Source organism: Pogoniulus pusillus, chromosome 2 (genome assembly GCF_015220805.1).
Source record: "Pogoniulus pusillus isolate bPogPus1 chromosome 2, bPogPus1.pri, whole genome shotgun sequence".
NCBI lineage: Eukaryota > Metazoa > Chordata > Aves > Piciformes > Lybiidae > Pogoniulus > Pogoniulus pusillus.
The window spans coordinates 18,352,510-18,366,525 of NC_087265.1; the positions used below are offsets into that span (position 1 = coordinate 18,352,510).

Genomic DNA, 14,016 nt, shown 5'->3' on the forward strand with positions numbered 1-14,016 from the left:
TGGGGGGTAGCCTCTTCTCCCAGGCAACCAGCAATAGAACAAGGGGACACAGTCTCAAGTTGTGCTGGAGGAAGTATAGGCTGGAAGTTCTTCCCAGAGAGAGTGATTTCCCATTGGAATGGGCTGCCCAGGGAGGTGGTGGAGGCACCGTCCCTGGAAATGTTCAGTAAAAGCCTGGATGAGGCACTTAGTGCCATGGTCTAGTTGACTGGATAGGGCTGGTGGATAGGTTGGACAGGATGATCTTGGATATCTCTTCCAATCTGGTTGATTCTATGATTCTATGTTTGCTAGTTATTAATAAGTTTCTGTAGATATATTTTCCCATAATGTCATCATAACTGTGTAAAGAACAATTTAATATTAAAGTTCAGTGGTTGGGAGTGGTGAGAGTTGAAATATTGGAAATTAATAAATATATATATTTTTTTATAAATATCCTCTCGTGTTAATTAATTTCTTGCCTCCGCCACAACCGGCGTACAGGCAGAATACCCCGTCCGCGATAATTCCCTTTCCATTAGGAAGCAGCAGGTAATTGGTTGTGGGATATTTTTGGAAGGAACAGAGTGATTCAATGCAAGAACAACTAAGTTAGACTTCTATGAAGGACTAATTTCCCCTGTAGTCTTGTCTGAGTTGTTGCTGGTGGTAGTTACTGGTACTGCTAGATATAATTACACAGTAAGTTCACTCTACAGACCAGATAATGCCAAAAACTAACAATGGTACATCTCAGTTCCAGGCAGGGACTCAGAAGTGGCAGGATGAGAGTAAGTTTTATAGAGAGACAAACATTTCAAGGTCAGTCATAGCAGTGCTGTTCCTAAGAAAATTGATTTAAAAATTCAATTCTAAAATAAGGATATATTTTACACTAGAATTTGACTTCCAGTAGAGTTGAAAGGAACATCCTGAAAGGTCAATATTTTTGTTTCCCATGCCTGGAATCAAAAAATGGGATAACTATGTTATTTTGCAATCCTCACACTATTACTTTACTTAAGTCATACTTTTTTTTTTTTTTTTTTTTTTTCATTTGGTTTCTTGGTCTTTGATAAATGCCAATTTCTCTCACATACAAAACATTCCACTGAGGATTTTTTAAAGAGACTTACTGACAGGTTGAGAACAGTATGAACTGGGTAGAATTTTGGCAGTATCTCCTGAAAGAGTACAAGTGATATACTATTACAAAAAAAAACAAAACAAAACAAAAAACAAAAACAAAAAAAAAAATAAACCATAGGGCAAAGGAAGCACAAAGTTTCAATGCAATGCTTCTCAAGGCAAATGGCCTGCCTGACCATGTTTTGGCTCATTTACCTATTGTGGCTCTCTGCTGTTGAGCTGACAGTTTTAGGAAATCCAGTGTGAGAGTTAGTCACTACTAGACTGAATTCCTAGAAGATGTAAATTGGATTTTATCCTCTTCAAATGTTTTATCAGGAATCAGAATATCATTTTTTTAGGAGACCTGACTCCCTGTTCCAGTGAGTTCCTTGGGGCCAGGGAATGATCACATACATGGGTAACTGCCTCTGGGTACAGTTTCAACATTTAATTATAGCTCAAATACTAAAGCCATGAAAAGAAAAGTATGCTGGAAACTACAATGCTTATAGCTCAAATACTAAAATCATAGAGAGAAAGATATATGACAAGGAATGCCGAATAACAATATTGATCAACAAGCATGTTATACTCACCTTATCCAACTGACCAGCAAAACTCCTGCGATGTGTAGATCACAGGGCTGGCAGGCACTTATCTTCTTAAGGTAAGTGTCCCATTGGGAACTACACCATCACGATGGTAAGACTGGTGCTGCTCCAACCCAGCCACCTAGGCTCTTGGTATATGTGGGTTCAGAATTCTGTGACATATGGCCAGGATGTTCCAGAAGGCTGGGACAGAGCTTCTTTAGTTTGGAATCTGTTACATGCCATCTTTCCCTACTGCTCATGTGCGTACTTGCAAAACTCATTTCTTATCTCTATTAACCTAGTGATTATCTGCCTGTTGTAACTTCTGATCAAAACACATACCAACTCTTCCCTCTTACACTCCCCGATAGGGAGGTATGCCTAGGTGCTTCTAATTAAATCAAATGAATGAATTAAAAAATGCAATTCTTATTTCTTAATGATTATAAAGCAAAAATAAAGATTACTAGAACATGATGTTATGAAAGAAAAACAAAAAACAAATCATCTTTACCATAAAAGAGTTCTAAATGATAGTCTGATAGTTTACGTGTCAATAAAACTAAACCATGATGCAAAGTAGTTAAATCATTTTGACTGCTTTCCTTACTACTGGTTTTGAATTTTTGCTTTGGAGGATCTGAGGTGATTATTGCCTCTGTCAAGCAGCAACGTGAATTCAGAATAAATTATATGCATCCCAGATTTCAAATACTTAGCAATATTTAAGATATTGAAGAAAAAAAGTAAAATGCTATCTTGTTACTGTCATAACTTAATGCATTCAAGAGACCCCATTCTTGTTAGGAAGCACTAGATACTATATTTTCTTTTCACTTTGAGCTATAACAGAGTTTGGAATTAATATACATGTTACCTGATATTAGCTTCCAGAACTAATTTTTTCCTTTTTTTATTTTCTTCTCTTGGAGGATTAATCTTCTTTGCCTACTTCCTGGTAGCCAAAGAGAATAATATGTATAAAATTAAATGAGAATTACTTTAGAATTTGAAAAGAAAATTTGAATATAAAGTTATAAAAATAAGGTCAACTACCTTCACTGAACAGCATTATAACCAAATCCAGAACTGACAAGCTAGTAAGCTCAGTGAGAGAAGGGTGGCAAAAATTCTTTTACAACATTATTGCTTGTCTGAATTTGCAGGGTCAATATTTAATAAAAAGGAGATTAGGAATTTGTGTACAGACTTCAGGGGAAAAAAAAAAGAAAAAAGAAAGCAAGCAGGTAAAGATTACCTTTAGTTAATGAAGATTCAGGTAACTTACAATACAGAGGCAGTCATAAAACTGAGTATAGGAGATGAATGTGAAAATAATACATGTAAGCTGTTTAAAATTCAGGGGTAGGTAGTAGATAATTAACAATCAAAAGAAATTTGTGTTGCAAGTCAACAGATATACCATTTCATTTTGAGGATAAAAGAGGCAACACTTGAGAAGAATTTTCTCTATCTAACTCTCCCTTGATAGACATTTGTCTAGTGTTTTTGGGTCCTCTGTGTCACCTTGGCAATCCCTCATTGCTTCCTGATTTCTGCTACTAGAAAGCTTTCCCGAGTGTCTAACCTGCATGTAATTTGAATCAGCATAAGTTTGTGGCTACCCAAACTATTCACAGAAATTGGTTTATTCTTTGCCTTTTCAGTGATCTTTTTCATATTTGAGGAATATTACAGCAATTTCCTATACGTTTTCTTTCTCTGAACTAAAAAGATCAAATTTCTTTCCTCCATTATTTTATTGCTTTAGACATTCTTGTCCTCTTCTGGACTGTCTCCACTGCACACCTGGTTCTAGACAAATAGTTTGGATAAGGAAAAAATATTGTTATCCTTAGTGCAAGGCACTAAATGCTTTCTTTCTAAGATATTCCATATGGAAACAAGACGAATTTTAATGTGAAAGAGATCTAAGAACTTCTGAAGAGTAATGCCTATTTTACAACTTTCCTAAGCAGGTTTGATTTACCATTCCCCCTCCAGAGCTCACTGCAGATGATTCCACATCTACTGAATTTATTAAAATATTTTAATCGATTTTTAGGGGCTTTCAGAATACTTCCTCCACCCACTCACCCAGTAGGCAGCTGGTGCTTGTTGTAAGTGATTAGGGAAGTAAAAAAGAAACTTTTCTATTTGTGGATTAGTCATCTCTGTACTTCCAAAGAAGATGAAGAATTTTTGGAACATATTGGCCATTTCAACAAGCCTATTTTCACTAGGGGACTGGACCATCTCTTTTATGAGGATGAGGCTCTAACAATCTAGTGCTCTTCAACCTGTACAAGAGAATACTAAGAGGGCATAGTATCAGTGTTTATAAATATCTAAAGGGCAAGGGTCAAAACAATGGGGCTGGACTCTTTTCATTGGGGTCCAGTGGTAGGTCAAGGGCAATGGGCACAAAGTAGAACACAGGAAGCTCCATCTGAATATGAGGAAAGACTTCTTTACTTTGAGACTAACAGAGCACTGGAACAGACCTCCTAGAGAGATTATTGGTGAAATAAGAAGTGCAAGAAGCTGGACTGTATCTTCAGAGGTCCCTTCCAACCTCTACCAATCTGAAATTCTGTGATTCTCATTGTAATTCCCTTAAATGGCACTATTTATCACATCTACACTACACTTACATTCATTGCAAACCTGTAAGAAAATTCTTTTATTTAAATACATTGATCTGTATTAGCATCTTTCTAGATAAGATAGTAATATGGAGTACACACATCCAAAGCTGGTTCCTATCTATCTATCTATCTATCTAACTGTGCATAACTACAGGTCAGATACAGGGTGCAAAATAAGGAAAAATAAAAACTCCAAATGTTCCATTACCAGTTTTTAGGGGTAAAACTTACAGAGACATTTTTTTCTTGTAGGCATGATTAGAAAGGTCCTATTTTTCTTAGATTTTTTTTAACAGTTCAATTTTTTACGTGCCTCTGTGGGACTGTTATAAAGGAGACTAGTTGAAATCTGAGTTTGGGGTAAAATGCAATGAGGCTGATTTAAAAGTTATTAAATAATTTATTAATATACACAGAATAATTACCCCAAACTTATTTACAACTATCCACACAAGTTCTTTGATGCGATTAGCGGAACTATTTTACAGAATGTCTCTACACAATGAATTTTGAAAGATTTCAGAAAATGACTTTAATAGAGAGTCTGGTGGCTTAATTCATCACTTGTGAGGTTGATTAAAATCCTTTAGCAACTTGAACAAAGAATGAAGAATACTCACTAGTCCTAATGTCCGCGGCCCCAAACATAGGCAGGAAAACATTCAACAGAAGTCCTGTGGCAAATTCCACTTGGGCTGCAAAGTGGAATCAGCTGCTGGCTGAGTTGGCTGAGGCTGCTTGAGGTGTCTTGAGGCGGCTGAGGTGGCGGGCGAGCGGCAGGTGATTGAGGAATGAACAAGCACGCCAGCACCTTATTCACCTGTTCACCCCCATTTATAGGGTAATGGATGAGGCTAATGGTCTCATTGGCCACACAATCACCCAATCACCTCTGGCGATCACCCAAGTAGACCCAAAAATGGAAGAACCCACAGGCTGTTGTCTTCCAAAAATGGGGGGTGCTTACGCCTTGCATGTGACAGGGGAGTAGTCCCCATGAAACCCCTCTCAGGCAACCAGACTAAACCAGACTAAGTTGCCTGGGTTTCTTTGTCCTGTTTTCCCGCCTCTGGCTGCAATGCAGACAGGCAGGTAAATAAGACAGGACATGCTTAAGCCCATTTTATGTCCTTTGGGACTATTCACCACAGGGACCTGTGTTTTCATTTCACTATTAATCCCCATGAACACATTCAGCACAAGTCCTACATATCAGGTAAGACCTTTAGTCCTTATAAATGTAACTCTAATCCAACTTTTGGGTCTGACAAGGGGCTCACAGAATCTGCAGCAAAGCTAATTACTGAGATGCAATTCTATTTTTGTGAAGGGAGTGTCAGGCAGCTGGTAATCTGTGTTTGACTTGTCTTGATGGAAGAGCATACAACCTCAAATACCAACCGCAATGACATAGGATTCCAGCTACAAACAGCCATGACAGGCTAAACACAGGCCTTCACTTCATGCATTTGTAAACCATGACAGTGTGATATCAAATCAACAAAAGATCAATCTTCTACATGGGGAAGGTTCTCACCTCTGCTGGCCTCTGAGATATCAACTGAACAGTAATCAAAAATGCACAGGTGCACTGCATATTGCATTTACCACAGCAATAAAATGAAAAAATTGCAAATGAAAGGTAGATAACCTGATGGTCAAGTGTAAACAGGAGAGATGTTTTCTGAGCTGAAGCAAATGATTTAAAAATAATGAAAAGGAGCATTCATTGTACTTCTGCGATTTGTAACCAAGTATGTCAAATTACTCAGCTTTTTTAAAGGTTTAACTTAAAGAAAACACACAACTCTGACTCCGTGTTTTGCAAATAATGGATTTATAAGTTTTTAACCTTTGCTGTAAGCAGTATTTGCAAAAAAGGGGAAAACAGCACACAGGATTTTGATAGCTGTGGAAACTGAGGTATGCAGTAATACAGTGTTTTGCATGAGGACATTGGTATGTTTTTCCAATTTAGTCTCCTATCTTTTATTCTGTCATCCCCTAAATTGCATATGCATTGTTCTTACTACAAAGCAAAATTCTCTTCTGTTGAATTATAGCAGTGTGGAAAAATTATCATCTTTACTCACAGACAAGTAAGCTAAGAAATCTTTGTTGAAAAGATAGTGAGACAATGAATACAAAAGTCAAACTAAAACAAAACAAAAAACAAAGCAGAAAAAAACAAACACATTTTTAATCAATATTTCCTTTGCCTAAATACTGGTTTTGCAGATAGTTGGATAATTATCCAGATACACAAACAAAAACAAATTTTCCAAAGCACAATGCAGTAAAAGTACTGAGAGTAGCCAGAATAGTAATCATAAACAAATCTAGTTCTCTTATAGCATTTTCACTTTTTAAAGTACAAACAAGTCACCGAACAAGGCATTATTCTTTCAATTTTCAGTGACAAATCAGCTGAATGAAAAAAAAATTAAAAACCTAGAGTAAGCCTAGAACCATATATACCTGCAACTATACTGGTTTAGTAATTGTGTCAAACTGTGAGATTATAGTCATTCCAAAGAAAAAGCCTCATATGCACTGGGATAAGTCCAACACTAAGCACAAGAGAAGGAGGAATGAATAAGGAAAGTTTTAAATAAAAATAGTAATGGAATACATTTGCTGCTGTAAAGGTGTCTGTGGTGTCTGTGTTAAAAGCAAATGCAAGAATATTTTCTGGATAAGAAGGCATGGGATCAGTCACAGAGATTGCACTGGAGAAACAGATTAAGGTTATGGAGGGATCTGGAAGGGGTACAAAATGTTGTGTAGCTTACAGGAAGAGGAAAGGCTGTTACAACATGCTGATGACTTGGTTAGAGGGTAGATAGTCTGCATGGGTTGGCATACTGCTATTTTACTGTAATTTGTTTATGATACTCATATTACAATAGGTAAATAAAATTGCTCTATATCGTTGAAGCCCTACATTTGTTATTACATTAGGGTGGCAGAGATAGTGTTGCAGAATAGACAAATTCTTTATGTTATTATTAATAACAATAATAGTTCACAAATCTGAAGTCTGAGAACATCAGATTACCCATCTCTGTTTTCTTTAATGCAGATCTTAAGTGAGTGACTCAGATGTTAGATTTTAAAGGGTACCACAGATTTGTAAGCTCACAATTTTTTGAGCTCTCTTGAAATTCACTCCAAATGTCAGATTTAAATCTGCCATAGAATAAAAGCCTTGAAGTCAGAAAGTTTAAAAAGTAAAAGGTTTAGAGAGACCATAGAAGCTTTTATTTCTCTCTCTCTTTATTTTTTTAAGTAAATCAAGTTCAACCTCTGTTAGAGAGATATAAATACAATGGAATTAGCTTCTTTCTCCAAGGTAGAAAAAAATTTAACCACTTCCACCAGTTCTTAAAAAGAATGCCTATTAAAAATAAAGAGATATGAAAATACTGAAATCTAAACATGCTAGGCAAATACATTCTGTAAAAAAAGCTACTTTCTCCACAGAGACATTTTGTCAGAGAAAAATCTTAGTCATAGATTCTTGATTGGTATTTTACTACTCACTTTTCTTTGTTTCTTTATCTGCTATTTCTAATAGCTTCTGAATTCCATGTGATTAAAAGTCTTAATAGAAAAACACTTTTCTCATCTGCAATTCAGCAACTTGAAGAAAGTAGAATCCAGCCAACAGACTCAGTTCTCCCAAAATTTCCCAACAGGTATACATGCTCCAAACACTTTGAGATGAGACATTTTAGAGCAAAAAACATAATGGTATTTTGTGAGGGAAATGGCTTAGAGAATTCAGCTAATGCAGAAATACAGCCTTCTTCTTTACTTTTCCCTTTTCAACACTCTGCTCCCTAAAGGTTCCTACTGTAACAAGAGCCATTAAAGTCACCATAAATGACCAAAAATTTCCATAAACATGGAATATTTCCACTGACTGGGAATGGTCATCCAAGACTTACCAGGTTTGTTGAAGTTTAGATAAGAATTAAAAAGGGAAATTGACCACTTGGCTCGTTCCTGCCATTCATTCAGATGCCTTTCTGTGTTAACTTTCTAGTGTGTAAGCTTCAAAGCTTCCCAAAGGGCAATTTTCTGGACTCAGCCAATATTTTCCAGGCCAGAGAAGTCTACAGTTGAAGAGATTAAGAGATGTAAGTGACATGTTGGCAAGGAGTAAGATGGAAACAAATCTCAATTTTGTATTTCAGAGTGTAATTTTTCTTGAGATTCATCTACAAAAAAAAATTTTTAAAAAAATGTTATTCAAATTTCAGATTTTTTCCCTCTGTTCTCTCAACCCCCCCCCCCCCAAAAAAAAAAAAAATCTAACATTTTTGCCACATCTGTATTCTTCAGGTCTAGAACTCTATAGAAATTAATCTGACCTTTGCTTATGTGAAGGGAAGAATTCTAGAGCTATCACTGTCTAAGACTAACTGTACTTGAAAAAATGTATCAGAAAGATGGTACTTATGGCCATATATGTCCCAGGCCAAATAACAGTAGACATGCCTTACATACTACCCTTTTATATTGCCTTTTTCTTATCAGCTTATTTATTTTGCTCAAAACAAGTGCATGAAAATATGTATCATTCAAGTCATAATACTCTTCCTCATCTTCTGCTAGTACTAGCCTATCTACTACCAGGGTACCACACAGTTATACAGATACCCAGCATGGGAAATAGGGCAGAACCCATTGGGACAGGGATAAATGAGTCCCAAGAAGGCAGAAGAACCACTGTTTCATGTAAAACTGCTTCACATGTCTAAAATAAAGGAGAGTAGATGAAGTCTTTAAGCTGATGGACATTATGGATTCTTCCAAACTGTAAAGTTTCACATTTGGAATGAGTTTCATAGTAGCATCTAAGTTCATTATTGGTTTTGTTTGTTCACACTTGTAGTAGTCTTACACCTATCAGTTAATCAATAAATATTTTTTTCTGTTTAAGAGTTGAAATATCTATACATACTAAATGTTCTTGCACACCTTTTAGTAGCTAAAGACACAAGTCAAGATGTGACTTTTTGTTGTCTCATTCAGCCTAGATTTTCTATGTTTATTTATATCCTGTAGTTGTGGAGAAGACAGATATAACCACCTGAATCTCACAATGTTTTTGCTCCAGTTGTATGCGCTATAAATCAGAAAGCTTGTATTGAAGATTGACTGCTTGTCAAGGGCAGCAACTTAGAAACAAAGACAGAAGTAAAATAAACCAAAATTAAATGTCTAGAAAGAGTTTTGAAATATTTTAAATTATGTGCCTTTGTGTTATACCATTCAAAGAAAGACAGAGGTGGATTCATCAGAACAAAAGACAAAGGCTGCAATAAGGACTTCTAGTAACTTAAATACAAAATAATAGTACAAAAAAAGTGGGTAATTTTTGCCACAGACTAGTTTTCCCCTAGTATTTATGAATGGTTTACAAAGTGACTAATTTTTATGGTTCTTTGAGGTTAAACATAATCATTCAGTAGAAGCAGTCTGTGCGTATATATATATATATATATATATATACACACATACATACATACATACACATATATATACATATATGTATATGTAAAAAAAAATCCAATAAAGACAAATTAATAATCACATACAACTGGAATAACAGTGGTTGATTGATATTTATGATTCTTTTCTTGAATGAATGATTTATTTTCTTTTAATGAGATGTGAGATATATGCCATTCAATGACATTTCATTTTTCCAGACAAAGTTGTGGCATTTCTGGCTTTCATAACTCACACTTCAATATATTTGGTATTTTAAGCCCAACAGCACTGAAAAAGTTGGGACTTCTGCCTTTATTTTCCTTTCCTTACTTATTTACTGTTTCTAAGTGTATTTTATTCCTTTTGATTTTGAAGACAGAAAATCTGACTTAAGTGCAAATTAAATTCTTTGAAATGATAAAAAAATCCATAAAAATCAAACTAGATTTTTATTGCCATTAAAAGAACCCTCACATTTCTCTGATTTCTCATAATCTATTGGGATCTAAGAACTTTTACATCATCTTGGGGTAGACATGACATCTGCTTCTTAATACAATTGAAAAAAAAAAGCCTCAATATATGTAACTGACACACAGCTGAAACTTTCTGTAATGGAATATCAGTATCTTGAATATGATTTAGCCTAACTGAATTTTTAGTCCGTAGAATAGATGTAGAACCAGGGAAAAGGCAAAGGCATGTCACTTACATGAAGGCACCAAAAAAAGTTTCTTTTTAACATAGTAAATAGTTTGAGAGCTTTCTGCTAGTAGTGAAAGGGTATGCAACATAATGCCAATATAAAATGATGTATCTGAATTGTCCACCAAACCCATCCTGAAGGTACAGAGGAAGATGCCAAGCCATTGCCATCACAGTGCACTCAGTCTTCATCTCTGGGAAACACCAAGTGCAAACAGTACATCAAACATCAACCTCAGCTTTTTGTAGCAAGTATTTTTGCAGGAATCTTGTCCACACTGCTCATGGAAAGAAGGCACAGAGACTGTCCCTCCACCATGGTTTCTGAACATGTTGCTGTTCTGGTAGGGCACTGTTGTGGAGGCAGGGAATTAATGCAGCTGAGTCAGGAATTTTATATGAAAATAGAATTATTTATTTTTTCCCAAAAACCTGCCCCCAAAACTATATACAGAAATTAATTTAGTTTTAATTAGCAGATTCAGTTAGGTTGAGAAGATCTACAAGGATACCATAAGTAATTTGACTATTTTGGAAGTCAGAAGTTGGAAAAGGCTTGTTGAGCTATTAAATGATAGCATTTAATAATAAAGCTGAGCCAAAATTTACTCACAGGTGAGTCAGGCTGGCTGAAAGAAGGGAGGTCCAGCCGCCTGTCCCCTCGCTCTCTTTCAGAGGCTGTCCGAGGGTCGTTAAGGCCTATTGAGCCTGCTTAAAGGGTGCTAATGGTGGGAAGCCTGTCCTACGGTCCTATGGAGCAGAGCGCCGGTGGCTCCTTCTGCAGGATCTATCCAGGTGGGGGGAAGAACTCTTAGGCAGGCACGAATGCTCAGGTGGGGGTGAACTCTAAGGTGGGAACCCCAAGTTGGGAAGTGCCCCAGTATTTATACCCTTCCTAGACAAAGAGCAGAGTTACCACTTCCTAGGCACGAAGACCACAGCCAATCCCCAGCCCGATTCCAGCGTGGGCACTGCACGGGCACCCCTCGTGCCAGAAGAGCCCCTTGCTCCTTCACACCTGCAGGGCAGGGGGGAGAAACAGGTCTTTTTGTGCCTTTTCCTCTCCCATTCAAACCACAGAGGGAGAGGAATTTAGGGGTATACAGGACTCCAGGGCAGGCATAAATCCTGCCGGGCTGGTTTAGCCCTTGTCTCCTCCTGCTGTTGCAGGGAACCCCCATGAAGTAGAGTCATGCAGTTTTGGGGGCTCACTTCTCTTGTATGGAAACAGAAATCAAAAGTTTCCCATCCCCTAAAAAGACTGAAAATGTAGATTGTACAACTCTGAAGTCAGAAAATGAAGTACTTAAAACATGGCTGGCTTTTCAGAAAGAGACACAAGGGAAACTGGAAAAACAAGTAGATGTTTATTTCAAATAAAAATGCTTCTCTTTTAAGTACAAATGATCAATTAGAAAAACTCCTCGTTGTAGCAGAGAGATGAGACAGACAGGTGCAAGAAAGGTTAGATAAATTACCCAATCAAATCCTACACAGATCACTCTCTAGTTTAGTCCGGCACATCTGTAAGGACCCTGAAATGAAATATTGAGAGACTAGCTATGATGATATGATCTAGAAGAGGACTCAGAAACTATCCCAGCAGCCCTACATATTCCACCATTAATTCATAGAATCATATGAATGATTCTATGAATTCCACTGGAATTCATAGAATCATAGAATCAAACAGGTTGGAAGAGACCTCCCAAGATCATCCAGTCCAACCTATCACTCAGCCCTGTTCAACCAACTAGAGCAGGGGTCCTCAAACTTTTTAAACAGGGGGCCAGTTCACTGTCCCTCAGATGCTGTTGGGAGACAGACTATAGTTTGGGAAAAAACGAACTAATTCCTATGCACACTGAACACATTTTATTTGTAGTAGTGCACAAAAATCAGAAAAAAGAATGCAATATTTAAAATGAAGAACAATTAATCAACAAAACCAAATAATATTTCAGCATGAACTGTGGACCTGCTTTTGGTTGAGATGGTCAATGTTAGTTTCCATATTTGTCACTGCTAATCTTAGCAAGTGATGCAAGTGTTCTTCAGTTAGTCTGGATCTGAATGGAGCTTTCAGATGTTTCATTCGGGAAAAAGTCTGCTCACAGACACAGATGCTGCCAAAGATGGTTGCAATTTTGAGTGCATGGTTCCTGTGATTATGATATGTCTCTGAGGGGAGAGATGCATAGAAATTAGTAAGGCTGCTTGATTTGAATGCATCTTCCAAAGAGTCACAAGTCCGTAGTTCAGCCAATTCCAATTGGTAAATCAGATCAACAGAAAATGGGTTCCAGAAAAGCTGTATGTCCTGTTCATGGAGACGAAGCTCTTTAAATCTAATTTGAAACTCCTTTTGCAACATTTTTAGTACATCCATACATGTTTTGTTTGGGAATGCAACTGCTGGTTTTTCTGCAGACAAGTTTTGAGTTGTGGGGAGATAGCAGAAGTTTTCCTCCTTTACTTGGTTAATGAGTAGGTCTAATTTGACTTGAAATGCTTTCACATGTGAATACATATCACAGATGAGCTTCCCCCTTCCTTGAAGTTGGACATTGAAATTGTTGAGTAGCTCTGTTACGTCTGTCAGAAACTTGAGGTGCCATTTCCATTCTGCATCTTTGAGCTCTGGTACTTATTTGTTTTTAGAAAGCATAAAATCATAAACTTGTGGAAGTAATAAATTAGTTTCAAAACTCTCCCTCAACTCAGCCAACAGCCTTCTGTGTGATATAGAATATCTTCATAGGCAACATTTAGCTCAGACAGAAATTCCAGAAACTGTCTGTGGTTTAGTGCATGAGCTTTAATGAAGTTAACACAAGAAACCACAATTTTCATGACAGAGTTCAGCTTCAGTAATTTACAACACAGTGCTTTTTGGGGGATAATGCAGTGTATGGCTATTGGATGTGAATGGTTGTGTTTGTCCATTTCTTTGTTAATGCATGCAACCACTCCTTTCATGGACCTCACCATGCTAGGAGCACCATCAGTTGTCACACCGAATAGTTTACCCCAGTCCAGCTCCAAATCATTCATAGTATGTCAAATTTTGTCACAGACATCCTCTCCTGTAGTTGTTCCTTTGATGCTTTTCAGTGTAGCAAGCTCCTCTGTGGAATCGAAAGAATCATTTGTCCCATGAATGAAAATTAGAAGTTGTGCAGAATCACGAACATCATTGTTTTTGTGGAGTGCCAATGAGAAATAGGAGGAGGAGGAGGATGGGGCAGTGGCGGTGCAGTTTGTAGCCGAGAGGCACCCCATGGCGGGGCAGGTCAAGGACAAGGCGCTGATTCCAGCCCAGCTCCTGTGGGTGCTTGCAGGCTGAGGAGGCCAGCGTGCAGATTAAGTAGCAGAAAGTCATCTGTGGCTGCTTGGTTCCCCTCCCCCAACCCCCACTGGGGTGGGGAGGGGGGGGGGGGATCAGGACAGTTCTG

The 14,016-nt window shown here is 37.4% G+C and overlaps 1 long non-coding RNA gene across 2 annotated transcripts; it reads right to left on the reverse strand.

Moving 5' to 3' along the window:
• Positions 1 to 1,112: 1,112 nt before the first annotated feature.
• Positions 1,113 to 5,072, reverse strand: LOC135187651 (uncharacterized). 2 transcript variants are annotated; one of them, XR_010307397.1, is made up of 3 exons: positions 4,975 to 5,072; positions 2,584 to 2,661; positions 1,113 to 1,166 (listed from the first exon to the last, which is right to left on the reverse strand). It is a non-coding gene; the product is annotated as an uncharacterized LOC135187651 (long non-coding RNA). The 2 variants fall into 2 exon arrangements; XR_010307398.1 differs by lacking the exon at positions 1,113 to 1,166 and adding an exon at positions 1,793 to 1,876.
• Between the last annotated feature and the right edge of the window lie 8,944 nt (positions 5,073 to 14,016).